This window comes from Symphalangus syndactylus, chromosome 10 (genome assembly GCF_028878055.3).
Source record: "Symphalangus syndactylus isolate Jambi chromosome 10, NHGRI_mSymSyn1-v2.1_pri, whole genome shotgun sequence".
NCBI lineage: Eukaryota > Metazoa > Chordata > Mammalia > Primates > Hylobatidae > Symphalangus > Symphalangus syndactylus.
The window spans coordinates 39,578,000-39,605,048 of NC_072432.2; the positions used below are offsets into that span (position 1 = coordinate 39,578,000).

General features: G+C 40.6%; 1 pseudogene; it reads left to right on the top strand.

Annotated features, from left to right (window-relative positions):
• Positions 1 to 1,418: 1,418 nt before the first annotated feature.
• LOC129492099 (mitochondrial import receptor subunit TOM7 homolog) overlaps positions 1,419 to 27,049 on the top strand; it is a 52,616-nt pseudogene continuing 26,985 nt past the window's right edge.

A 27,049-nucleotide genomic window follows, 5' to 3' on the forward strand; every position in this document is an offset into this window, starting at 1 on the left:
TAGTGATACTTACCTTCCTGGGGTTACTGGAAGGATTAAATAAGATGACATTTATTATTTACCTGGCACCATGTCAGGTTTAATAGACAGTGACTATTGTTATTATGAGCCTAGCATCGTGTCCCCCACACAGTGACTACTTAGTAAATGCACACTTGGGATTAGATTAGACACACATTCCAGACCATCAGGTTTCGTGGTTCACACCTGAACTCTTGGGGCAGTTCTGCTTCCACAGGTATTTCTACAAACTCATTCTTCTTAAGAATTTCCTTGGACACAGAGTTCTGCACAGTCAGGGCTACAAGACACTTCTTTGGTTTAATAACTACTCAAAAACAGATTTATTTTATCATAGTTTTTCTTAAGCTAAATTTTATTTCACATCAATAACTATTCTTGTGTGTCATTTCCATCCTATACTAATCTTTTTTCTCAAGACTATTTCAAAGGGGTTATGGGGCAAAGAGGAGTCAGGAGAGAATGCGCCTGTGCCCTGACTTCTCCTAAACTTTTGGTTTAGGAGAGATGTGTGTGTGGATCCAGTGTGGAAGGGGAAAATCAGGTAGAGAAACAGCACTGATATTTTGGCACCAGTTGGTGATATTACCATCTTCATTCAGTAGGTTTCTCTTTTTGTCCATGATATGGTTTGGCTCTGTGTCCCCACCCAACTCCCAAATCTCATGTTTAATTGTCATTCCTGTTGTTGGGGGAGGGACCTGGTGGGAGGTGATTGGATCATAGGAGTAGATTTCTCTCTTGTTCTCATGATAGTAGATAGTGAGTGAGTTCTCATGAGATCTGATAATTTAAAAGTGTGTGGCACTTCCCCCTTCACTCTCTTCCTCCTGCTCCACCTAAGACATGCTTGCTTCCCCTCACCTTCCACCATGATTGTAAGTTTCATGAGGCCTCCAAGCTACGCTTCCTGTAAAGCCTGCAGAACTGTGAGTCAATTAAACCTCTTTTCTCCATAAATTACCCAGTCTCCGGTAGTTCTTTATAGCAGTGTGAGAACAGACTAATATAGCCCATTTTTGGTTTATTACAAAAAAAAAATGTTTATTGAGCTCATTTAATATACTGGGCTGCCTGGTTGATGTAGAGAAATGCAGAGGGTGCAAGGCACAGCCTAGGCCCTGAAGAAACATGAGAGCTGTGAGAGAGAGTGTTGCAGAGTGGATGGTGGGTGGAAGGGATTCTAGTGGAAGAAAACTTGAAGGAAGAGTGCTGGGGACTACAGCAGAAAGGAGAGTATAAGAAAGCAGCAGAAAGGCAGAGTATAAGAGAGAAGCCTGGAGAGTAAGGTGGGACCATATCATGGGTCCAGGAGTCAGAATTTTCATGTCACAAATCCTATCAGAAGGAGCATCAGAAAGCAACTATTACCTCACCATGCCACCCTGGCTGTCTCCATGGTGATGCTGGGCAAAGAGGCCAAGCAGAGGCTGCAGTAGCTTTTCAAGGGCAGTCAATTTTCCATCTGCTGGGGCTTTATTCATCTCATGACTTACCTGGAACTAAAGAAGGGTATAGAGCCTGGGATGTCTGAACCAATCTTTTTGAGCCTGCTTTGGAGATAAAGGACTATTTGATCATCTGGATTTGAAAGCCATCAATGGACAGGAACAACATGGAGGTGTGCACTCTGATGGGGATAGGAAATGGGGAATCATTCAAATGTTCCCTAATTGGCCAGGCACAGTGGCTCACACCTGTAATCCCAGCACTTTGGGAGGTCAAGGCAGGTGGGTCACTTGAGCTCAGGATTAGAGATCAGCCTGGGCAGCAAGGCAAAACCCCAACTCTACAAAATATACAAAAGTTAGCTATGCCTATAGTTCCAGTTACTCAAGAGGCTGAGGTGGGAGGATTGCTTGAGCCTGGGAGGTTGAGGCTGCAGTGAGCTATGATGGCACCAGTGCACTCAGGCACCTAGCCTGAGTGACAGAGCAAGACCCTATCTCAAATAAATAAATAAATATGTTTCCTGGTTGAATGGCACAGGACTCTTCATAGAGGCATATGTGGCAGAGTGGAAGCTCTACTGACTTTATGTATCAAAATGAATGTTTTTAACAATGAAAAAAAACATATCTACCTAGACTCTTCACCTTTGGCTAATAAGGAATTATCCCTATTTGGCTAAAGAAGGAATAAGGTTTGGAGAGGTTAAGCGATTTTCTCAAGGTCACACAGTTTCCACAGGTCCTTTTTGGCATGAAGCAGATCCCAGAGCCACCCCTTTAATACGTCTGTGTTCTAAAAGGGGAGTCAATGTGAGTTTTGAAAGATTTCCATAACCTAGTTAACCAATGAACTTCATAAATAATGACAACTACAAATATTTTAGTATTTATTTTAATCTATTTTCACTCACCTCAGGAAATAATAATTTAAATAGAGGATCTGCTTAGGTTTTATTTATTCATGAAGCAACCACTACGTAGAAAGCACAAGGCTAGGGCTCTTCAGTGAAGAATAAACAGTGCAAGCTTTCTCTTCTGCCACTCATTTTCATCCTAAAATGAGTTCTGTGCTCCATCAAGGTAATAAAGCCAATCCATTTTGACACTGAGTTATCCATTATCCAATGCAAAGCAAGTTTTAATATAAGAAAAAACAATACATATCAGATGGCTCAGTGGCAAAAACATAAATGTAGGAATCTGACTGTTAAGGATCCAAGCTCCATCATGTCCTAGCCACTTGGCTTTCAGCCAATTATTTAACCTTTCTACTTCCTTTCTTATAAACAGGTCATGATAATGGAAGGCTTCATAGCACTTTTTTTTTTTTTGGAGATGGTGTCTTGCTCTGTCCCCCAGGCTGAGTGCAGTGGTGCGATCTTGGCTCACTGCAACCTCTGCCTCCTGGGTTCAAGTGATTCCCCTATCTCAGCCTCCTGAGTAGCTGGGACAACAAGCATGTGCCACCACACTCAGCTAATTTTTGTAGCTTTAGTAGAGACTAGGTTTCATCATGTTGGCCAGGCTGGTCTCGAACTCCTGACCTCAAGTAGTCCACCTGCCTCGGCCTCCCAAAGTGTTGGGATTATAGGCATGCGCCACCATGCCCAGCTGCATTTTGACAATATTTTATAAAACAACATACATAAAACACTTAGCAATGTTCAGTCACCTAGCAAGCACTTAATCAATATTTGTTCCCGTCTCCTCTCACTGTAAAACATAAGCTTCAAGTAATCTCTCTTTATTGTGATAGCACTTCTCTATAATCTTCCCCTTTGCAATCAATTACTAAAATGACCATATTAACTTTCTGAAGTTTTAGGTTTTACTTCTTATCTTTTTTCACAGAATAATGATTAACTTAATCTAAGCTACTTGCCTTTTATTTTACTAGTAGCTGCATGGCACATAGGGTGTAACTTAAGGCAATATAGAGTCTAATATTAAATGCTCATTTCATGTAGTATTCTTTTAAATGAATCAAATCCCCCAATTTGTTAGATTATTTTAAAACCAGCTAAGCAAACACATAGTCTTGTCACTCTATAGATTCCTGCTTAGATCACCTATCCTTGAACATATTAGAATTCAGATTTTTTAAGTTTCTGTTTCTAACTGTTTCTAATATTCCTTCAAAGGAATATTAAGTTCCTTCACATAAGGCACATACTACATAAATAAGTTACGCCCACTTGCAGAATGCTGCTCATACAAGAACCACAAGAAACCTACCAGAAAAGATAACAAAATTTCTCTAACCCTTGGAACAAGCAATATTTGTGGCATAGAAAAGGGGGGGGGTAAAGAAGGAAACAGAACTTAATGAATCCATTCAAATCTCAGCCAAAGGAATTAGAAAACTGTAACCTTGATGGTACAAGCAAGATTTGCCTTTATTTCTCAAATAACAGTAAAAGAAACCATGAACAGTGGGAGGGTTTCTTCTATTTTCCCAAATAGAGTTCTCTTTCCTTTGGAAATAGAAGGGATATAGGAAGGCCATTACATGGCTTTACAAATAACAAACTGAATTACTTTACAGCCAGTTTTACTACCACGAAAATGAGAGTTTTTTTTCCAAATGTGGCTAATGATGGGCGTGTTGGGCTAGGACAATTTAATTTCTAATTCCAGAACTAACACACATATGCTTGGTTTCCCTCATCCTGGCTTTTCTGTTGCTGCCATAAATTATGTTAATAGTACATTTTCTTCTTTGAGAGGAATAACAGAGTGACTGTTTATAGTTTGTTTTTTAATTATTTTGTTAGCTTTGATATATTTGACCAGAGAGGAATCTGCCAAACATAATAATATGTAAGCAAGTCAACATGCATCCAGAAGCTGGAAGTTCCTTCAGGGTGAGGAACATTCTTGAAATTTTTTTCACATCCTTTAGGGCCGTAGCTAGTGGATATGGGTGAGGTGTCCATAGACCATGGCATTCAAAAGAGATTCAGGGCTGGGAAGATGGCAAAGTAGGAAAGACCAGAAATCTATCTCCCTATCTACACAACAATTACACTGGGGGAATTTGTCTAGTAACTATTTTAGGTCTCTAGAGTATATTGAAGGCTTACATATTACAGGTGAAGACATGTGTGGTAAATTGCAGTTAATTTTGGTAAATTTAAGTTCTTAGCACAATAGCAGCTACCCATCCTCTATCCCTAGCCCCATGGCAGGCAGCTGTGCATGTGTTCTTGAAGTAGTTTGCACACACTTTACAGGAGCCAGGATGGGCAGAAAGAACACTGTTCTCCAAATATCAGGCATCTGTGTAATGACTGCTGATTGCTACTTCTGATTACAGAGGGTCCCACAAAGAGGTAAGTGGCCATTGTTATTGTACCTCCCACCATTGTTGCAAGCCCCTCCAGCTCAAGCTGAAGTGACTCCAGAGGATTTAAAGGGCTGCCATCATTTTACCCACCCCTTTTATTTTTCTATTTTTCTCCTTTTGGGAGATAGACATTAAAGACTAGGACATTCAAAAGCACTGTATACATGAGATAAATTAGAGAGTGATTGCACTTGTCCAGGGAAAGGTTCAGACTTAGAAAAGATTTGAGAAGATCCTAAGTTTATATCTCAGGTTGATCCTTGGCACAGGGACAACAGTCTACAACAATAAAAGCAAACAAAAACAATCAACAAAAACAATAACACAAGAGAGTGAACCCTGGAAAAAAGGAAGAACCATATTTCCAGAGCTACTATATTAATAGATTTGAATGCCCACTTTTCAACAAAAAACTACAAGGCATACAGAGAAACAAGAAAGTTTTGGCTCATTCAAAAGAAATAAACTAACAAAAGTTATCCTTGATAAAGACTTAGACAAAACTTTAAAACATTGCCTTAAAGATGCTAAAAGTACTAAAAGAAGATTTAGAGAAAGTAAAAAAAAAAGTATGAACAAAATAAAAGTATCAATAAAGAGAAGAAATCTAAAAGGAAACCAAAAAGAAATTCTGGAGCTGAAAAGTACAATAAGTGAAGTGAAAAATTTACTAGTATGATTTGAAAGCAGATTTGAGTAGGCAGAGGAAAGAATCAGAAAACTTGAAGATAGAACAATTAAAATTATGAAGTCTGAGGGATAGAAAGAAACAAGATTTTGAAAAAAGTGAATAGAGCCTATAGGGCCTGTGGTATACTATCAAGCAGACAACCATATGCATTTTAGAAGTCCCAGAAGGAGAAGGAAGAGAGAAAGGGGCAAAGAGAATATTTGATAAAATAATGGCTGAAAATTTCCAAATTTGATTAAAGACATAAATATAAATATCCAAGGAGATAAACTCTAAGTAAGATAAACTCAAAGAGACCCACGCTGAGACACACTATAATCCAACTTTTGAAAGACAAACACAGAAAATCTTGAAGGCAGCAAGAAAGAAGTGATTCGTCACATACAGGAGATCCTCAATAAAATTATCTGCAGACTTCAGAGACTTTGGATGCTAGAAGGCAGTGGGCTGATATATCAAAACTACTAAAAGAAAAGAAAACTAGTTAACCAAGAATTCTATTTTGAGCAAAACTAAGCTGAAGAAGTTTATTACCACTGGACCACACCTAAAAGAAATGTTCAAGAGACTCCTGCAGGGTGAAATGAAAGAACACTAAACAATAACTTGAAGCCATATGAAGAAAGGAAGATCTCAATAAAGGTGAATAAATGAGTGATTTTAAAAGCTACTATTATTGTGACAAGGATTTATAACTCCACTTTTTGTTTTCTATACAATTTAAGAGTCTAATGTATATATATTTAAAAGTATTAGCCCTGGCCAGGGACGGTGGCTCATGACTGTAATCCTAGCATTTTGGAAGGCCAAGGCAGGTGGATCATCTGAGGTCCGGAGTTTAAGACCAGCCTGACCAACATGGAGAAACCCCATCTCTACTAAAAATACAAAATTAGCTGGGTGTGATGGCACATGCCTGTAATCCCAGCTACTTGGGAGGCTGAGGCAGGAGAATCACTTGAACCCTGGAGGCGGAGTTTGCAGTAAGCTGTGATCATGCCATTGCACTCCAGCCTGGGCAACAAGAGCAAAATTCCATCTAGAAAAAAAAAGTATTAGTCTAAAAGCTAGTATTATTGTAACTTTGGTTGCAACTCCACATTTTGTTTGCTACATAATTTAAGAGACTAATGCACTTAAAAGAATTATTTATTTGGAAGGCATACAATGTATAAACATATAATTTTGTGACATCAGTAAGAAACAGTGCGGACAAAGCTATAAAAGAGCAGAGTTTTGTATATTGTTGAAGTTAAGCTGGTATAAATTCAAATCAGAATCCTAGAACTTTAGGCTATTAAATGTGATTCCTATGGTAACCATAAAACATAGGTATAGAATAGAATATGTGCAAAAGTAAATAAGAAATAAATGTCTACATTTTACTATTAAAAAATCAAACACAAAAGATGACAGTACTGCAGGAAATGAAGGACAGAAAAGCTATAAGGCATATAAAAAACAAATATCAAAATGATATAAGTCCTTCTTTACCAGTAATTACTTAAATATAGATGGATTAAATGATGCAGTCGAAGGACAAAGATTGGCAGAATGGATAAAAATGCATGATTCAAATATGCGCTGTTTATAAGAGATTCACTTTAAATCCAAAGATAGAAATAGGTTAAACATAAAAGGACGGAAAAAGATATTCCATGCAAATAGTAACCAAAAGGTGGCTTTACTAATATCAGAAAAAATAGACTTTATATCAAAGAAGGTTATAGGAACAAAGAAGGACATTATACATTAATAAATGGCTTGATACAGCAGGAAGATAATTATAGACATTTACATACTTAATAACAGACCATCAAATATAGGAAGCAAAAACTGACAGAATTGAAGGGAGAAATAGACACAATAACTCAATGATACAGGTGCAATTATTCACATTTCAGAAATAGGAAAACTATGGCTTAGAAAGAAAGACAAAGTCATTTGCCCAAAGTTATGCAGCTAGTAAGTGATGAAGCCAGGGTTTGGATTCAGGAATTTTGATTCTTGAATGTGGACTTACTTACTTAATTACTATACTGTATCTCTTCCTTGAAAGAAAAAAAAAAGTACAATTTTTGCTTTATTCCCCTAAAGTTTCAGTATTTTGTGCTCAAAGTCTTGTCACATCGATGTTTTTAAGAACCATCTTGTGAACTTCTATGAGCCTGAAAAGTTGTCTCAAAGTCCTTTAATTATGAAAATTCCGTGTTTGAGGATGCAATTCTGTGACTCTCTTCAACAAGGTTCTTTGACTAAGCTATCTTGTTTTATTTAACTAAATATCTATAATGTAATACTCTGCTTCAGCTTCTCCTAAATGTCCCATCAACTGTGATAATCATTAAGGCAGAAGCAGGAAGAAAACTCATGATCTTAAGATTATTTTCTTTGTAACATGTGATGAATCAGACTTGCAAAGTTCAAAGCATAAAAACTCCTAATGAATGCTAATTCTGTGGAAGATGTGCATATCACTCTCTTTCAAAAACAAAACTTTTTTTAGGTGTTCTGTTTGTGGCAGATTTTCCAAGTTTAGACTTGTATTCACATTCTTTATCACTACATGGATAGAACCCAATTATTAGGTCATAAATGCAGTGAGAATCTTATATCTATCAATGACATGAAACAAGTCATTTAATTCTTTGGGTGTGGGATGGTTAATTTCAGGTGTCAATTTGACTGGATTCAGGGACATGCAGATAACTGTTGGTGAAGCATTGTTTCTAGATATGTCTGTGAGGGTGTTCCAGAAGAGACTGGCATTTGAATAACTGGACTAGGAAGATCCCCCCTCACCCAGTGCAGGCCCATACCATCCAGTTGACTGAGGGCCTGACAGAACAAAAAGGCAGGAGAAAGGCAAATTTGCTCACTCTCTCTTCTGGAACTGGGACACCCATCTTCTCCTGCCCTTGGACATCAGAACTCCCGGGCCTTTGGACTCCAGGACTTGCACCAGATACTCCCCAATTTTCAAGCTGTCAGCTTAGGACTGAGAGTTATGCCATTGGCTCCCCTGGTCCTCGGGCCCTTGGATCTGGACTGAGCCATGCTAGCATCTTCCCTTGTTCTTCAGCTTGCAGACAGGATATTGTGGGACTTCTCAGCCTCCATAATCAAGTGAGCCAATTCTCAAAATAAATCCCTTCTGATATATCTATATCTCTGTCTGTCTATCTGTTTATCTCTCTATCTGTCTATCTATATTCTATTGGTTCTATTTCTTTAGAGAATTACGACTAATACAGGTTCTGAGTCCTTTCATTTTTAAAATGAAGTTTGGTATAATGCCAGCTTCAAACCTATTCTCTACCCTTTCCCTTCTACTCAATGTTCTGGGGTCCTATGGACTGCATCAACAGGTTTTCTTGCCCTCTGACTTCCAGTTGGGTTCAGTCAATGGGAGGCATCAGCAGCAGAAGACCAGAAGAAGGTACACTTATTTGACCAGATACCTCCTTGTTAGCAGTAAATGCATGGCAACATTTCTCTACCAAAGATCGCTGCATCTTGTGCAACCGCAGCTCTTCAAGTTCCAATGACTGCTTCCTCCCCTTCCCCTCAAACAGTAGTAGTGGCTTCCTGCCTATCTTAACCTTATCTTCACCCTGACTGACACAGAAGATATGAGTCTAAGTAAACTCTAAAGTTTATCCTTTTGATATGTCCTAGAAAGGTATTCTCTGCTGGGAGATCACATTATTATAATGCTTAGCCAATAAATGATACTCTGAGAGGAGCCAGCATGTGTAAATGAGAGGACACTGGACTGCGAGGCAGGAGATGAACAGGGCTACTAAGTAGTTAGATAACTTTCTTCCTGATATGGTTTGGCTGTGTCCACACCCAAATCTCATCTTGAATTATAGTTCCCATAATCCCCAGGTGTCATGAGAAGGACCTGGTACGTAATTGAATCATGAGTGTATTAGTCCATTTTCACACAGCTGATAAAGACATACCTGAGACTGGGCAATTTACAAAAGAAAGAGGTTTAATTGGACTTACAGTTCCACATGGCTGGAGAAGCCTCACAATCATGGTGGAAGGCAAGGAGGAGCAAGTCGCACCTTACATGGATGGGCAGCAGGCAAAGACAGAATGAGGAAGATGCAAAAGCAGAAACCCCTTATAAAGCCATCAGCTCTCATGTGACTTATTCACTACCACAAGAACAGTGTGGGTGAAACTTCTGCCATGATTAAATTATCTCCAACCGGGTCCCTCACACAACACATTGAAATTATGGAAGTACAATTCAAGATGAGATTTGGGTGGGGACACAGAGCCAAACCATATCATTCCACACCTTACCCCTCTCAAATCTCATGTTCTTACATTTCAAAACCAATCATGCCCTCCCAATAGTCCCCAAAAGTCTTAACTTATTTCAGCATTAACTCAAAAGGCCACAGTCCAACATCTTATCAGAGACAAGGCAAGTCTCTTCTGCCTATGAGTCTGTAAAATCGAAAGTAAGGTAGTTATTTCCTAGATACAATGGAGATACACACATTGGGCAAATACAACAGTTCCAAATGGGAGATATTGGCCAAAACAAAGGGGTTACAGGGCCCATTCAAGTCCAAAATTCAATAAGACAATCAAATTTTAAAGCTCCAAAATGATCTCCTTTGACTCCAGGTCTTACATCCAGGTCACGTTGATGCAAGAGGTGGGTTCCCATGGTCTTGGGCAGCTCCGTCCTTGTGGCTTTGCAGGGTACAGCCTCCCTACCCAAGCTGCTTTCATGGGCTGGAATTGAGTGTCTGCAGCTTTCCCAGGGACACGGTGCAGCTGTAGGTGGATCTACAATTCTGGGGTCTGGAGGACGGTGGTCCTCTTCTCACAGCTCCACTAGGTGGTGCCCCTGTAGGGACTCTGTGTTGGAGCTCCAACCCCACATTTCCCTTCTGCACTGCCCTAGCAGAGGTTCTCCATGAGAGCCCCATCCCTGTGGTAAACTTCTGCCTGGACATTCAGGCATTTCCATACATCCTCTGAAATCTAGGTGGAGGTTCCCAAACCTTAATTCTTGACTTTTGTGCACCCATAGGCTCAACACCATGTGGAAGCTGACAATGCTTGTGGCTTGCACCCTCTGAAGCCATGGTCCAAGCTCTACGTTGGCCCCTTTCAGCCATGACTAGAGTGGCTAGGACACAGGGAACCAAGTGTCTAGACTGCATACAGCCCAGGAATCCTGGGCCCTGCCCACAAAACCATTTTTTCCTTCTATACCTCTGGGTCTGTGATGGGAGAGACTGCCACAAAAGTCTCTGACATGCCCTGGAGACATTTTCCCCATTGTCTCGGTGATTAACATTTGGCTCCTCGTTACTTATGCAAATATCTGCAGGCAGCTTGAATTTTTCCTCAGAAAATGGGATTTTCTTTTCTGTCACATTGTCATGCTGCAAATTTTCCAAACTTTTATCTCTGCTTCCCTTTTAAAACTGAATGCCTTTAACAGTACCCAAGTCACCTCTTGAATGCTTTGCTACTTAGAAATGTCTTCTGCCAAATACCCTAAATCATCTCTCTCAAGTTTAAAGTTTCACAAATCTCTAGGGCAGGGGCAAAATGCTGCCAGTCTTTTTGCTAAAATGTAAGTAACAAGAGTTACCTTTGCTCCAGTTCCCAACAAGTTCCTCATCTCCATTTCAGACCACCTCAGCCTGGATTTCATTGTCCATATCATCAGTGTTTTTTGTCAAAGCCATTAAATAAGTGTCTGGGAAGTTCCAAACTTTCCCACATTTTCCTGTCTTCTTCCAAGCCCTCCAAACTGTTCTGACCTCTGCCTGTTACCCAGTTCCAAAATTGCTTCCACATTTTTGGGTATCTTTTCAGCAATGCCCCACTCTACTGGTACCAATTTACTGTATTAGTTGATTTTCATGCTGTTGATAAAGACATACCTGAGACTGGGCAATTTACAAAACAAAGGATTAATTAGACTTACAGTTCCACATGGCTGGGAAAGCCTCACAATCATGGCAGAAGGCAGGGAGGAGCAAGTCTCATTTTACATGGTTGGCAGCAGGCAAACACAGAGTGAGGAAGACGCAAAAGAGGAAACCCCTGAAGAAACCATCAGATCTCATGAGACTTATTCACTACCTGAGAACAGTGTGGGGGAAACTTCCCCAGGATTAAGTTATCTCCCACCAGGTCCCTCCCACAACACATGGGAGTTATGCAAGTAAAATTCAAGATGAGATTTGGGTGGGGACACAGAGCCAAACCATATCAATGGAGGTGATTTCCCCCATGCTATTCTTGTGATAGTAAGTTCTCATGAGATATGAGATAGGTTTTATAAGAGGATTCCCCCTTCACTATGCACTCATTCTTCTCTATCCTGCTGCCATGTGAGAAAGGGTGTGTTTGCTTCCCCTTCTTCCATGATTGTAAGTTTCCTGAGGCCTCCCCAACCATGCTGAACTATGAGACAATTAAACCTCTTTCCTTTGTAAATTATCCAGTCTCAGGCAGTTCTTTATAGCAGTGTGAGAATGGACTAATACACTTCTTTCAAAAATGTGGTAAAATACACATAACATAAAATTTACCATTTTAACCATTTTCAAGTTTATAGTTCAGTGGTATTAAGTATTTCATACCATCACCACCATCTATATAACTTTTTTCATTTCACAAAACTAAAACTCTGTACCAGTTAACAATAACTCCTCATTCTCCCTTCCCTCAGCTCCTGGGAACCACTGTTCTACTTTCTGTCTTTATAAATTTTCCTACTGTAGGTACCTCATGTAAGTGGAATGACATATTATTGCTTTTATGTAATTGGCTTATTTCACTTAGTATAATGTCCTCTAGGTTCATCCTTGACGATGTGTCAGAATTTCCTTATTTTTAAGGCAAAATAATATTGCATTGTATGTATATATTGCATTTTGCTTACCCAATCATCTGTTGATGGATACTGGGTTGCTTCCACTTTTTGTCTATTTTGAATAATGCCACTATAAATATGGGGGTACAAATAGATTTTCAAGACCCTAGTTTCGATTCTTTTAGATATATACCAAGAAGTGGAATTTCTAGATCATATGGTAATTCTATTTTTAATTTTTTGAGGAACCACCATATTGTTTTCCACAGCAGCTGCACCATTTTACTTTCCCACCAGCAGGGTTCCAATGTCTCTACATCCTTCCCAATGCTTGTTATTTTCTGTTTTTTAAATGGTAGCCATCCTATAGGTAAACAACTTTCAACAAAGTTGTTTCATTTAACACCTATTCCTCCATTCATGGAATGAGGCTCTGGGAATACAAGAAACAGACCCTGCTTTAGTGGAACAGACAAAAACAACAAAAGAGAAATAAAATATTTACAAATCATGATAAATGCTATGAAGGAAATGAGATGAGGCTGATGATAATGGGAACTACTTTGAAAACCTTTATGAATCCACATTTAGATAAATGGAAGGAAAAGATTGTAGAAATGGGCAGTCCCGTGGGGCAAAGAACATGCAAGGCCTTGGGGCTAGAAAGAGCTGGGGTGTTCCAACTGCAGGGAGAACAACAGTGGGACTGGAAAGAGTGTAGCAGGAGGGTATAAGGATGGAGAGAAAGGCAGGGGCCTTGGTGTTCAGGGCCTTATGAGCCATTTTTCACATCTGGGGTTTATTCAATGTTCTGCAGGAAGTCAGTGAAGAGTTTTATTTGGGAGAATGGCATGTTCTGAACTCTGGACTAAATACAGACCTTTTAAGCCTCAGTTTAATAAGCGTCTTCTTAAGAGCTCCTTTGCAGCTTCAAGTCTGCAGATCAGAAGTTCAACAAGGCTTCAGAGGTTCCTAGAAGCCTTGTTGCACAGTGGTTAAGAACTCATGCTCTGAGGTCAAGCATACTTGGATTCAAATCCCAGCTCTACTGCCTACTAGCTATGTGACTTTGAGCAAGTCACCCAAGCCCTCAGATTTTCAGTTTCTTCCACAGGAAAATGAGATAATGGTGCTTTCCTTACCAAACTGGTTAAGCATAAAATGAGAAAATGTATACGAATTCATTAATACGGTGCCTAGTGCACACTAAAGTCTAAAAACCCTCAGCCATTATGATTACCAGAGCAGCAAGGGATGCTGAAGGCATTGGCATTGCGGCATAGACAACATAGTTTAAAGGAAAATGTATGGATTTTGGAGTTAAGAAACTCATATTCATTCATTCATTCAGCAAGCTTTTACTAAGGGCCTATTATGTCCCTACTTCTGAAAACATGAGAACACTGTCCTGGCTTTCAAGAAGCAACAACACAAACACATCTAATTATAACACAGTGTGCTAAGTGCAATGGGAGATGTATGGATAGGGTATCATAAGTGCAAAGAGAAGGGGCACCCAACCAAGACTGGGGATAGGGAGTTAGGGAAGGTCCCTAAAGCAAGTGACAACTGAGCCAAGTTTTATAGGATAAATTGTGTGTGAAGTGAAGGGCATCTACACAGAGAGGACCACATGAGCTCCGGCATGGAGGCAAGCAGCAGCAGAGTGTGAGGGGAACAAGAGGCAGATAGAGGACGAGGCTAGTATGTTAAGTGTTGTGAGCCAGCTAAGTGGCTGAGGAGGGCTAGACAGGTCTCAGAGAGGCCTTTTTTAATAGGCTGAGGAACTTGGAGTTTACCCTGTAGGCAATGGTTAACTATTAGAACATTTCTAGCAGCAGAACACCGTGTCCAGATTTGAGTTTTACATAGTTCGTTCTGTTACATACACGGGAAATCGGTGTAACTGGGGAAAAAGTGAAAGAAAGAACAGGTAGGAGGCAACTGCAGTAAATGAATCAAGAAAGAGACAGTGTGAATCTGAATTAGGACATTGGACATAAGGATGGAGGAGATGAGGCAGATTTTTAAGTATTTTTAGAAGAGTAAATTGGCAGGACATGATGAGTTATCAGATGTAGAAGTGCTAAGAAACAGAGAGGAGTCAGGGATGACTAGAAGCTTTTGACTTGGGGGACTGGCTGGATGGCACACACACAAACTAGAAGGAGAGCTTGAAGTGGATGCTGTGCTGCTCTGCTTCAAGACAGAAGCCATCATTTCCCCTGCCTCCAGGAAGGATGGTTGCTGATGGCTCACAGCTGAGCCCTCTGTAGCCCGGGGAGCTGCTTTGCTCAAGGTTATACTCCCTTGACAGAGGGAGCCCACATTCGATGGCTGATTGATGTAGGGGCACGAAAGCCAGGCTGCTTTCCTTAATTCAGGAAAACTCTGATGGGCCATTCCAGCCCCAGAGCTCCAAGGGAGGAGCTGATAAATAGTGTCCCATTGATAAATGTCTTGTACACAGATATGTGCTTCAGAGTGTTTCTTAGAGGATCAGACCTTAGATGGGAAGACATTCAAGTTTTGGGTGAATTGAGATGGATATATCCATAAGACTTTCAGGTTGAGGTATCCAGCTGGCTTTTAGATACCTAAACCTAAAGCTCCAGGGAGAACCATGATCTGGAAATACAAGATTTGGGAGTTATCAGCACACCAGTAGTATTTGTCTATAATCCTTTACCTGTAGTTTCCAAATTCAAAAGAAAATCTAAAAAGCAAAAGTTTTTTAAAAACTTATTTGGTGGCAAAGCCTGATCAGATTTGAGCCCCTTTGACTCCAAAATATGACCTGAACATATGAGAGGACTATTTGCAGCCGCTTTGAAAAATCCTACTTAGTGTGACTATTTCTCTGTTTTGCTACAGAAATATCCATTTGTTTAACTATGGGTGCTGTCCCAAACTCTACTGGGACCAGTAGGTAATTTTTACTATATGTTATATTACCTTTCCAAAATCTAAAAATCCTAAACTCTGAAGCCATCTGGCTCCAAGAGTTTTTGATAAAAAATCTGTATTTGGGAGCATGAAAAAAATAAGATTACCTAGGGAGAAAGTGTAGACAAAATGCAAGCAATAGAGAGATAACAGCAGCATTTTGGACTAGACACAGGAATGGTGACCAATCAAAGACAGAGAAGGAATATTCATAAGTTATGGCCAATCAGGAGAGTGCAGAGTCCTGGAGGCCTAGAGAACAGAGAACCTTAAGGAGGAGGATGATCCATGGACTCAAGTACAGCAGGGGTCTAAGAGCTTGGAAGTAGAACTTATCCTACAGAGTTGGCAATTGGTGGTTGATGGATGATCATGGTGAGAGCAGTTCCGACGAAAAGTGGGAACAGAATGCAATACACTCCAGTGCAGTGGATTGTGAAGTGAATGGGAAATGAGGAGAGAGATTATATAGTTGTTAGATGGAGAAGGGTATGTTGTTTTAGCTTGAAGAAAGCCTTGGGCGTGTTTATAGGGAGACAGGGAGAAGCAAAGAATGAGATGCTGAAGATAAAGCAGAAAGTGAGGCAGGCTAATGAGATAAGATCCAGGGGGAGGCAGAGACAACTCAGGAGTGCATGAGGTTGGGATCCAAGTACAGATGGGGATGTTGGGGGCTGGTCTTGACCTGGAGGAGGAACTCCTTATCTTCTAAGATCGGGAGAAAATGGATCTGAAAGGGATTAGATAGAGAAAATGGATAGGTAGTGTAAACCAAGTATCTGAGATAGATCTCAATCAGTTTAGAGGTTTATTTTGCCAAAGTGAAGAACCATAGCCCATGACACAGCCTCCGGAGGTCCTGAGAACATGTGCCCAAGGTGGTTGGGCTACCACTTGGTTATATACATTTTTGTGAGACAGAAAGTTACAGGCAAAGACATAAATCAATATATTTAAGGTATACATTGGTTTGACTTGGAAAGGTGGGACATCTAGAAGTGGGGGCTTCCAGGTCACAGGTGGATTCAAAGGTTTCCTGATTGGTAATTGGTCCAAAGAATTAAGCTCTGCCTGAAGAATTGAAGTCAGCTTGAGTTAAGATAAAGGGATTTGTATCACTGATCATTAGAGAAATGCAAATCAAAACCATGATGAGATACCATCTCATGCCAGTCAAAATGGCAATTACTAAAAAGTCAAGAAACAACAGATGCTAGCAAGGCTGCAGAGAAATAGGAATGCTTTTACACTGTTGGTGGAAATGTAAATCAGTTCAACCATTGTGGAAGACAGTGTGGTGATTCCTCAAAGACCAAGACCAGAAACACCATTTGACCCAGCAATCCCATTACTGGGTATATACCCAAAGGAATATAAATCATTCTATTATAAAGATACATGCACTCATATATTTATTGCAACACTATTCACAATAGCAAAGACATGGAATCAACCCAAATGCCCATCAATGATAGACTGGATAAGGAAAATGTGGTACATATACACCATGGAATACTACACAGCCATAAAAAGAGGTGAGTTCATGTCCTTTGCACGAACATAGATGGAGCTGGAAGCCATTATCCTCAGTAAACTAATTCAGGAACAGAAAAACAAACACCACATGTTCTCACTCATAGTGAGAGCTGAACAATAACACATGGACACAGAAATGGGAATAACACACACTGGGGCCCGTGGGGTGGGGGAGAGCATCAGGAAAAGTAGCTCACACATGCTGGGCTTATTACTTAGATGATGGATTGATAGGTGCAGCAAACCACCATGGCCCACATTTACCTATGTAACAAACCTGCACGTCCTGCACATTTACCCCAGAACTTTAAATAAATAAATAATTATCAGAAAACATTCCCTTGAACTCTTTGGAACAGGTCCTCTTTGATCTTATTACCCAGGTATTAAAAGTAGAAAAAGAGAAGCTGAGAGTATCCACCTAGACAACAGCAAACCTGGCTTATCTTTGTATCATTCTTAAGAACAATAAAAAGAACTACAACCCGTAGAAAAAAAGATAAAGGGGGTTGTGGAAGCCAAGGTTCGTGTCATGTTTATGTCACCTCCAGGTAACAGGCTTCAGAGAGAATAGATGGTGAAGGTCTCTTCTCAGATCTTAAAAAGGGATGGAGAGTCTCTAGAGAATGCAAGAATTTTCCCCACAAGAGACAGCTTTGCAGGGCCATTTCAAAGTATGTCAAAGAAATATATTGAGGGGCAAAATACTTTGATTTTTTTTCAGGGCCTGCTATCTGCTGTGACAGACTGCCACAATTACTACTTGAGACTGTCACTATGACAGTTACTACTGTTACTACTTGAGACCGACATTACGAGAGTGAATAAGGGGGAAGAATGAACGCAGAAATTAAAACTTAAAACAAAAGAAACTGTTTTAAAGAAAGGGGCCAGGAGAAGAAGAGGGCTCCTTGCTTCTAGTGAGTAAAGGCAGCAGCCATGATCTTCTACAGCCCTTCGTATTTATTGGGTAGAAAGAGCAGGGAGGAGGAGGTAACTATTGGTCAGCTGCTTGATTGATCACATTATTGCTAACAGGCTTCAGATGTGCCTAATCACAAGAAACACTTGTGCCTGTGTTGTGACTGCCCTCAGCATTCCTTCTGGGTGGCAGACAGTTTGTCTGTTTGCCAACATTCTGCATTTACGAGAACAGTTTGCTGTTTCCTCATATAGCCTCCAGTGGTATACTGAGTTGATCACGACCCTCACTCTTTCAGCCTCCAACAATCTGCTATGTGATGCTCTACAAGAGTCAGTTTGGAATTTTGTATCTTTTTGCTGCAAAGAGTCTTTTCCAGTCTTAAGGTCTCTGTTTTAATGTTAATTCTGGTCAGTTGCCTAAACTCCAAAGAGAGAAGTGTATAATGAGGCATGTCCAACTCCTCCCCTTCCTGTCATGGCCTGAACTAGTTTTTCAGTTTTCTTTAGGAGCCCTTTGGCCAAGAGGGGAGTCCATTCAGTCATTTGGGGGCTTAGAATTTTATTTTTGGTTTATAGCAGGAGAACATGAAGTTAAGGCTCATTGTCTGCTGACCTCCGTTTTCTCACTGAAGCAGATTAGCTCATCGGCTAAGAGTAAATGAGATGCAAGTTGAAAAGAGATTTGGGGAAAGAGGTGAAAGTTTGGTGTCAAGAGAGGGAGCTGACTAAAGAAAATTAGAAAGATGAAAAATTGGTGGCCCAAAGTTAGAGAACACGCAGTGACATTGACATCGCGGTGTGATTTTTTTCTTCCCCTAGCTCTCAGCTTGATGCACAGAGATGTTAATTAAACAAAATAAAATATCTAACCATTAAAAGTTGTCACAGAGAGAATTTAATGACAAAGAAAAATGCTTAAGATATTTGTGCCAGTTACTATTGGTACCTTCCTCAGAACCCCATGGCATTCATCTCTGTGCAGAGCTCTGTTGCTGAAAGGCTGCTTGCTGTGAAGACCTGAAACTCTCTGCCTGAGGCTTTCCACTGGCCAGCAGTATGCTAGAAATCAATGCCAGGGAACTTCTCCATTCCCAGGGCAATTAATGCTCCCTCTTCCCACTCCCCAGCCTGACCAATTATTAATGGGAAATTGATGGTTAAACACCTTAGTTTTCACAGCCTTCCATTGGGACAATTTGAGATATTTTTTATATTCAAATTTTTCTAGATTTCTCCAGCAGAACTCAGCTCCTGCTGCAACACAGTGCCAACTGGATTAACTACGTACAATTTATTGGCTTCCTTTCTGTGGTGATTTCTTTTTTAAAGGCTTCGAGTTCTACAGCGCTCCTCCTATAAAGTGGTAGGGTCTATGTCTCTTCCCTCATGGGCTTGCAACTGCTTTCATAAAAGAGGATGACAGAAGTGACACTGTATGATTTTCAAGGATAGACCATAAAAGGCCATTGGCTTCCATCTACTTCTCTTGGGCACTCACTCTTGGGGAAACTAGGCACGGAGTAAGAAGTCTGACTAAACAAGTTGCTATGCTGGGGTGCCCCATGCAAATATCTGGATCCCCTGCCAGCCATGGGAATGGCCATCTTGAACATCCAGTCCAATAGAGCTTTCAGATGCCTGCAGCCCTGGTGGACTTCTATAGCTGAGCCCTTCTTGAGTTCCTGATGCACAAAATCTTATGCAAAATAACACTGTGGACGTTTTGTATCACTCAGGAGTAATTTATTACACAGCTATAATGACTGTAACATTTCCCTTCCTTATATCTCTTTTCCACTTCCCTGCTGGTGTTTCCTGGGATGGTTTTAAAGATAAATTATGTGCTCTTGAATTTTTTTTTTTTTTTTTTTTTTAGACAGGGTCTCACTCCAGTTGCCCAGGCTGTAATGCAGTGGCATGATCTCAGCTCACTGCAGCCTCAACCTCCCAGGTTCAGGTGATTCTCTCACCTCAGCCTCCCAAGTAGCTGGGACTACAAGCACATATGACCATGCCCGGTTAATTTTTTTGTATTTTTAATAGAGACGGCGTTTCACCATGTTGCCCAGGCTGGTCTCAAACTCCTGGACTCAAGCAATCTGCCCGCCTCAGCCTCCCAAAGTGCTGGGATTATAGATGTGATTGCGCCCAGCCTGGAATCCTTATTTCAGAAATTGTTCCTGGAGAATTCAAACCGAGAAAAACTATGTTACAAAATAATAGTTATAATATAACCTCAAAAATGAAAAAATACTAGAGAAAAAATAAATATAAAAATGTTAACCCAGTTAATCTCTAAATGGGAAAAATAAGGTTGATTCTTACTTTTAATATTCTTTGTGTATATTTTCCAAAGGTATAAAATATGTATGTATTACTTTTATCAGAAAGAAGTGGTTTTATGAAACATGAAAAAATCAGTAATATGAAAAGATTTTTCCATGAAATTAAAAAAAATTTTTTTTTTTGGCTTGAGTATGTGTTTTTTTTTTTTATTATACTTTAGGTTTTAGGGTACATGTGCACAATGTGCAGATTTGTTACACACGTATCCATGTGCCATGTTGGTTTGCTGCACCCATTAACTCATCATTTAGCATTAGGTATATCTCCTAATGCTGTCCCTCCCCCCTCCCCCCACCCCACAACAGTCCCCGGAGTGTGATATTCCCCTTCCTGTGTCCATGAGTTCTCATTGTTCAATTCCCACCTATGAGTGAGAACATGCGGTGTTTGGTTTTTTGTCCTTGCTATAGTTTACTGAGAATGATGGTTTCCAGTTTCATCCATGTCCCTACAAAGGACATGAACTCATCATTTTTTATGGCTGCATAGAATTCCATGCTGTATATGTGCAACATTTTCTTAATCCAGTCTATCGTTGTTGGACATTTGGGTTGGTTCCGAGTCTTTGCTATTGTGAATAGTGCCGCAATAAACATACGTGTTCATGTGTCTTTATAGCAGCATGATTTATAGTCCTTTGGGTATATACCCAGTAATGGGATGGCTGGGTCAAATGGTATTTCTAGTTCGAGATCCCTGAGGAATCGCCACACTGACTTCCACAATGGTTGAACTAGTTTACAGTCCCACCAACAGTGTAAAAGTGTTCCTATTTCTCCACATCCTCTCCAGCACCTGTTGTTTCCTGACTTTTTAATGATGGCCATTCTAACTGGTGTGAGATGGTATCTCACTGTGGTTTTGATTTGCATTTCTCTGATGGCCAGTGATGATGAGTATTTTTTCATGTGTTTTTCGGCTGCATAAATGTCTTCTTTTGAGAAATGTCTCTTCATGTCCTTCTCCCAGTTTTTGATGGGGTTGTTTGTTTTTTTCTTGTAAATTTGTTTGAGTTCATTGTAGACTCTGGATATTAGAACTTTGTCAGATGAGTAGGTTGCAAAAATTTTCTCCCATTCTGTAGATTGCCTGTTCACTCTGATGGTAGTTTCTTTTGCTGTGCAGAAGCTCTTTAGTTTAATTAGATCCCATTTGTCGATTTTGGCTTTTGTTGCCATTGCTTTTGGTGTTTTAGACATGAAGTCCTCGCCCACGCCTATGTCCTGAATGGTATTGCCTAGGTTTTCTTGTAGGATTTTAATGGTTTTAGGTCCAACATGTAAGTCTTTAATCCATCTTGAATTAATTTTTGTATAAGGTGTAAGGAAGGGATCCAGTTGCAGCTTTCTCCATATGGCTAGCCAATTTTCCCAGCACCATTTATTAAATAGCGAATCCTTTCCCCATTTCTTGTTTTTGTCAGGTTTGTCAAAGATCAGATAGTTGTAGATATGCGGCATCATTTCTGAGGGCTCTGTTCTGTTCCATTGATCTGTATCTCTGTTGTGGTACCAGTACCATTCTGTTTTGGTTACTGTAGCCTTGTAGTATAGTTTGAAGTCAGGTAGCATGATGCCTCCAGCTTTGTTCTTTTGGCTTAGGATTGATTTGGCAATGATAGCTCTTTTTTGGTTCCATATGAACTTTAAAGTAGTTTTTTCCAATTCTGCGAAGAAAGTCATTGGTAGCTTGATGGGGATGGCATTGAATCTATAAATTACCTTGGGCAGTATGGCCATTTTCACGATATTGATTCTTCCAACCCATGAGCATGGAATGTTCTTCTATTTGTTTGTATCCTCTTTTATTTCATTGAGCAGTGGTTTGTAGTTCTCCTTGAAGAGGTCCTTCACATCCCTTGTAAGTTGGATTCCTAGGTATTTTATTCTCTTTGAAGCAATTGTGAATGGGAGTTCACTCATGATTTGGCTCTCTGTTTGTCTGTGATTGGTGTACAAGAATGCTTGTGATTTTTGTACATTGATTTTGTATCCTGAGACTTTGCTGAAGTTGCTAATCAGCTTAAGGAGATTTGGGGCTGAGACAATGCGGTTTTCTAGATATATAGTCATGTCATCTGCAAACAGGGACAATTTGACTTCCTCTTGTCCTAATTGAATACCCTTTATTTCCTTCTCCTGCCTGATTGCTCTGGCCAGAACTTCCAGCACTATGTTGAATAGGAGTGGTGAGAGAGGGCATCCCTGTCTTGTGCCAATTTTCAAAGGGAATGCTTCCAGTTTTTGCCCATTCAGTATGATATTGGCTGTGGGTTTGTCATAGATAGCTCTTATTATTTTGAGATACGTCCCATCAATACCTAATTTATTGAGAGGTTTTAGCAGGACGGGTTGTTGAATTTTGTCAAAGGCCTTCTGTGCATCTATTGAGATAATCATGTGGTTTTTGTCTTTGGTTCTGTTTATATGCTGGATTACATTTATTGATCTGCATATGTTGAACCAGCCTTGCATCCCAGGGATGAAGCCCACTTGATCATGGTGGATAAGCTTTTTGATGTGCTGCTGGAGTCGGTTTGCCAGTATTTTATTGAGGATTTTTGCATCAATGTTCATCAAGGATATTGGTCTGAAATTCTGTTTTTTGGTTATTTCTCTGCCAGGCTTTGGTATCAGGACGATGCTGGCTTCATAAAATGTGTTAGGGAGGATTCCCTCTTTTTCTATTGATTGGAATAGTTTCAGAAGGAATGGTACCAGTTCCTCCTTGTACCTCTGGTAGAATTCGGCTGTGAATCCATCAGGTCCTGGACTCTTTTTGGTTGGTAAGCTATTGATTATTGCCACAATTTCAGAGCCTGTTATTGGTCTGTTCAGAGATTCAACTTCTTCCTGGTTTAGTCTTGGGAGGGTGTATTTGTCGAGGAATTTATCCATTTCTTCTAGATTTTCTAGTTTATTTGCATAGAGATGTTTGTAGTATTCTCTGATGGTAGATTGTATTTCTGTGGGATCAGTGGTGATATCCCCTCTTTCATTTTTTATTGCATCTATTTGATTCTTCTCTCTTTTCTTCTTTATTAGTCTTGCTAGCAGTCTATCAATTTTGTTGATCTTTTCAAAAAACCAGCTCCTGGATTCATTAATTTTTTGAAGGGTTTTTTGTGTCTCTATTTCCTTCAGTTCTGCTCTGATTTTAGTTATTTCTAGCCTTCTGCTAGCTTTTGAATGTGTTTGCTCTTGCTTTTCTAGTTCTTTTAATTGTGATGTTAGGGTGTCAATTTTGGATCTTTCCTGCTTTCTCTTGTGGGCATTTAGTGCTATAAATTTCCCTCTACACACTGCTTTGAATGTGTCCCAGAGATGCTGGTATGTTGTGTCTTTGTTCTCATTGGTTTCAAAGAACATCTTTATTTCTGCCTTCATTTCATTATGTACCCAATAGTCATTCAGGAGCAGGTTGTTCAGTTTCCCTGTAGTTGAGTGGTTTTGAGTGAGTTTCTTAATCCTGAGTTCTAGTTTGATTGCACTGTGGTCTGAGAGACAGTTTGTTATAATTTCTGTTCTTTTACATTTGCTGAGGAGAGCTTTACTTCCAATTATGTGGTCAGTTTTGGAGTAGGTGTGGTGTGGTGCTGAAAAGAATGTATATTCTGTTAATTTGGGGTGGAGAGTTCTGTAGATGTCTATTAGGTCCTCTTTGTGTAGAGCTGAGTTCAATTCCTGGATATCCTTGTTAACTTTCTGTCTCATTGATCTGTCTAATATTGACAGTGGGGTGTTAAAATCTCCCATTATTATTGTATGGGAGTTTAAGTCCCTTTGTAGGTCACTCAGGACTTGCTTTCTGAATCTGGGTGCTCCTGTGTTGGGTGTATATATATATTTGGGATAGTTAGCTCTTCTTGTTGAATTGATCCCTTTACCATTATGTAATGGCCTTCTTTGTCTCTTTTGATCTTTGTTAGTTTAAAGTCTATTTTATCAGAGACTAGGATTGCAACCCCTGCCTTTTTTTGTTTTCCATTTGCTTGATAGATCTTCCTCCATCCCTTTATTTTGAGTCTATATGTCTCTGCACGTGAGATGGGTTTCCTGAATACAGCACACTGATGGGTCCTGACTCCTTATCCAGTTTGCCAGTCTGTGTCTTTTAATTGGAGCATTTAGCCCATTTACATTAAAGTTGATATTGTTATGTGTGAATCTGATCCTGTCATTTTGATGTTAGTTGGTTATTTTACTCGTTAGTTGATGCAGTTTCTTCCTAGCCTCGATGGTCTTTACAATTTGGCATATTTTTGCAGGGGCTGGTACCGGTTGTTCCTTTCCATGTTTAGGGCTTCCTTCAGGAGCTCTTTTAGGGCAGGCCTGGTGGTGACAAAATCACTCAGCATTTGCTTGTCTGTAAAGTACTTTATTTCTCCTTCACTTATGAAGCTTAGTTTGGCTGGATATGAAATTCTGGTTTGAAAATTCTTTTCTTTAAGAATGTTGAATATCGGCCCCCACTCTCTTCTGGCTTGTAGAGTTTCTGCAGAGAGATCAGCTGTTAGTCTGATGGCCTTCCCTTTGTGGGTAACCCGACCTTTCTCTCTGGCTGCCCTTAACATTTTTTCCTTCATTTCAACTTTGGTGAATCTGACAATTATGTTTCTTGGAGTTGCTCTTCTCGAGGAGTATCTTTGTGGCGTTCTCTGTATTTCCTGAATCTGAATGTTGGCCTGCCTTGTTTGATTGGGGAAGTTCTCCTGGATAATATCTTGCAGAGTGTTTTCCAACTTGGTTCCATTCTCCCCGTCATTTTCAGGTACACCAATCAGACATAGGTTTGGTCTTTTCACATAGTCCCAAATTTCTTGGAGGCTTTGTTCGTTTCTTTTTATTCTTTTTTCTCTAAACTTCCCTTCTCGCTTCATTTCATTCATTTCATCTTCCATCAGCGATACCCTTTCTTCCAGTTGATCGCATCTGCTACTGAGGCTTCTGCAATCTTCGCGTAGTTCTCGATACTTGGCTTTCAGCTCCATCAGCTGCTTTAAGCCCTTCTCTCCATTGGTTATTGTAGTTATCCATTCATCTAATATTTTTTCAAAGTTTTTAACTTCTTTGCTATTGTTTTGAATTTCCTCCTGTAGCTCGGAGTAGTTTGATCGTCTGAAGCCTTCTTCTCTCAACTCGTCAAAGTCATTCTCCGTCCAGCTTTGTTCCGTTGCTGGTGAGGAACTGCATTCCTTTAGAGGAGGAGAGGTGCTCTGATTTTTAGAGTTTCCAGTTTTTCTGCTCTGTTTTTTCCCCATCTTTGTGGTTTTATCTACTTTTGGTCTTTGATGATGGTGATGTACAGATGGGTTTTTGGTGTGGATGTCCTTTCTTTTTGTTTGTTTTCCTTCTACCAGACACACCCTCATCTGCAGGTCTGTTGGGAGTTTGCTAGAGGTCCACTCCAGACCCTGTTTAGCTGGGTGTCAGCAGCGGTGGCTGCAGAACAGCGGATTTTCGTGAGACCACAAATTCAGCTGTCTGATAGTTCCTCTGGAAGTTTTGTCTCAGAGGAGTACTCAGCCAAGTGAGGTGTCAGTCTGTCCCTACTGGGGGTTGCCTCCCAGTTAGGCTGCTTGGGGGTCAGGGACCCACCTTAGGAGGCAGTCTATTCATTCTCAGATCTCCAGCTGCGTGCTGGGAGAACCACTACTCTCTTCAAAGCTGTCAGTCAGACAGGGACATTTAAGTCTGCAGAGGTTCCTGCTGAATTTTTTTGTGTCTGTGCCCTGCCCCCAGAGGTGGAGCCTACCGAGGCAGGCAGGCCTCCTTGAGCTGTGGTGGGCTCCACCCAGTTCGAGCTTCCTGGCTGCTTTGTTTACCTAAGCAAGCCTGGGCAATGGCAGGCGCCCCTCCCCCAGCCTCGCTGCCACCTTGCAGTTTGATCTCAGACTGCTGTGCTAGCAATCAGCGAGACTCCGTGGGCATAGGACCCTCTGAGCCAGGTGCGGGACACAATCTCCTAGTGTGCCGTTTTCCAGGCCCGTTGGAAAAGTGCAGTATTAGGGTGGGACTGACCCGATTTTCCAGGTGCCGCCTGTTACCCCTTTCTTTGACTAGGAAAGGGAACTCCCTGACCCCTTGCGCTTCCCAAGTGAGGCAATGCCTCACCCTGCTTTGGCTCGCGCACAGTGCGCTGCACCAACTATCCTGCACCCACTGTTTGGCACTCCCTAGTGAGATGAAACCGGTACCTCAAACAGAAATGCAGAAATCACTCGTCTTCTGTGTCGCTCAGGCTGGGAGCTGTAGATCGGAGCTGTTCCTATTCGGCCATCTTGGCTCCACAACTGAAATTTAAAATTTAACAGTTTCCATAGTTAAGGTAAAATTTGTCTTCTAAAGTTTTTTTTATGGTGGAAGTCCTGTTTTTAGCTTACTGGGCCCTACATGCCTCCCTTGGACAGAGTGATTCCAGTATCACATGACCTACAAGCACCAATCACAGCAGACTGAACCAGGGAGCACCACATCTGAGTCCCCCAAAAAATCAATCCATAATGTGGCCAGAATTCCGTCAGCTTCTCTCTAGAATTTGACAGAAGAAATGCAATGCCTGTGATTACATGACCATGAAAATTACATATTCAAGGCCCCTGGCTGGCTCATACCACATGCAAGTTGAAGTTGTATGGAGGAGCAGAAACCATGAGAAATAGAGGATGCTGATCTGCCATGGAGAATGGGGCAAATGCAGAGAGAGAAACGATGAAGAATTCTCTCTCACTCTGCATGTGTGTGTGTGCGCTGCCCTTGCATGCTTGCATGCATAGAGAGAGAGAAAGACAGATGCCCATCCAGTTCCCATGAGGCTTGGCTATACTTCTCACACTTCATTAACCTGAGAATCTGTCATACCTCTTCATAATCCCCTTTTACTTGACCTTGTTTGGGTGATGTCTGTTCTTTGTAACCAACAGA